The 1,932-nt window shown below is 39.6% G+C and overlaps 1 long non-coding RNA gene across 1 annotated transcript; it reads left to right on the top strand.

Annotated features, from left to right (window-relative positions):
• The first annotated feature begins 433 nt into the window (after window positions 1-433).
• Window positions 434-1,279, top strand: LOC134291449 (uncharacterized). The gene is made up of 2 exons (XR_009999096.1): window positions 434-894; window positions 951-1,279. It is a non-coding gene; the product is annotated as an uncharacterized LOC134291449 (long non-coding RNA).
• The last annotated feature ends 653 nt before the right edge of the window (window positions 1,280-1,932 follow it).

The raw sequence follows: 1,932 nt of genomic DNA, 5'->3' as shown, positions 1-1,932 counted from the left end.
CAGGTTTTGCGTCAGATTGACGAAATTCAAGATATTGGCGAGTTTTAGGGTCGATCTTCTTAAATTTTAGCAAAATTTCCAAAATTTTTTGAAGAAATACAATAATAAGAAAAAACTAACTTAAAAATTCTTTCTCGACGTTTATTTGACATATCATATGTAGGCGAGTTACAGTAAAAATTTCAGCTCAATCGGAGGATTGATTAAGGAGAATGAGATGTTTAAAGTAAGCGACTTTGCTTAAAAATAGAACAAAAATCGATTTCAAATCATCAACCTTGTATGGAGAGTCGAAAAAATTTCCGCTCTACTGTAATTTTTTTCTTTCGCGTTTTCGAACTCAGGGCATGATTCTACACCAAAAATGATCATCAGCTTACCGAGTTCAAATATGCTGTAAACTAGTGTAATGGAATAATGGAATTTTATTGGAGGCAGTATTAGCACCGACGAAGATACAGACGGAGCAGTAATCGTTTTTTTCGGTACCACTTTCTTTTTCACCCTTTTGCAAGCCCCTCTTGTTTTCTGTAATATGCTTGCGTTGGCTAACCCCTTGAACGGGCGAAATGAGGGAACTGTCAAGCGACATGTCAACAACTTGTTTGTTTACAGTTCTGCTGTTTGCTACCTAACCTTAGGAAAACTTCGACCCGTTCTACGGACGATGAACACTTTATATATATATTTATTTGATTAAAATCTGTAGTTTGGGGTCTGTAGTAAGTTTTGGGAATATTTTCGGTCCGGATAACATTGCGGCATTCGTGGAATAGGTGACGGCGCATACGAAATGGTTGTGAGCGCAACTGATGGTATGCAACTGAGGGTTCTCCGTAAGAACGGTTGGCGGTGATTTGACCACTTTGACCAGGAGGAAACGCTGTTTTAAATGTGAGAATTTCAAATCGGAACACAATAGAATTGTTTAAAATTATTTTTGTTTTCAGGTGCTTGATTAGTACAAGGCTTGTTGTCCTTTCTGAACCAAATCCTACGGAAAAGTGTCCATCGTAAAGCCAGCTTCCAGTCTAGTCAGCATTCGGTCGGCCAACTTCGGAGTAATATTTAGTTCGCCAAAATTGGTTGAACAGGGAGTCGATGATGGAACTAGATCCGCCAAAATGCTCGAAAGCGATTTGGAACGTTTCGATGAGGCGGAAACAAAGCGGTTCTATAAAATGTATACATTCCCCAAGGGTCGCTCTTCGTGCAGAGGTTCGAAGGAAGTCGAGAAGCAGCTGGCTTTTGGGAAGACTTCCGGCAGCCGGATTATGCGGGCCTGGAGCAAAATTAGCCAGATCGACTCGTCGGCGCTGCGGTTCGAGGCGCCCAAAGATCCCGACCAAGTCTACCGGCAGGATTTCTATGAGTTTATTGCGAAATGGCGCTAGGTGTGAAGTAGTTTCGGATGTTAACTATCCGGTTCTTACATTTCAGTATGATTGTTTTTGATGTTCAAATAATGTTCTCTAATCAACAGTTTGGTGCACTTTTTTTTAAATAAAGGCTATTGTATCCAATTAATAAGTATGAACTACTGAGGAGCCATCCATATATCACGTGAACGTTTTGGCCCCCGAGAAAAATCAAATGGGTTGTGAATTCGAACGAATCAAATACGAGTGATTTCTCGCATCGCTATACAATGCAGGTGCACGTGGTTAATCTAATTAGCAGTTTAGGAGTTCAAGTTCAATTCAGATAAAAAATGGATAAAAAAGGGTCTTTCAAGAACTATTGGAGATAAAACGAAAGAATGACTCAATAATTTTTGGACTAGCTCTGGGTGTATAAATTTTAAATCTGGGAGGACATGAGTAACAAATTCAGATCAAGTTAAAGGGCCTGATTACGAGTGTCACTTCACGGTGAAAACAAAAAAGTGACACCGGTAATAAGGACGGTGAAAGTGATTCCTATTTGATTAAC

The sequence above is a fragment of the Aedes albopictus genome, chromosome 3 (genome assembly GCF_035046485.1).
Source record: "Aedes albopictus strain Foshan chromosome 3, AalbF5, whole genome shotgun sequence".
In the NCBI taxonomy this organism is placed as follows: Eukaryota; Metazoa; Arthropoda; class Insecta; order Diptera; family Culicidae; genus Aedes; species Aedes albopictus.
The sequence above is the reverse complement of the archived record's forward strand: the minus strand, read 5'-3'. Positions and strand labels throughout refer to the sequence as shown.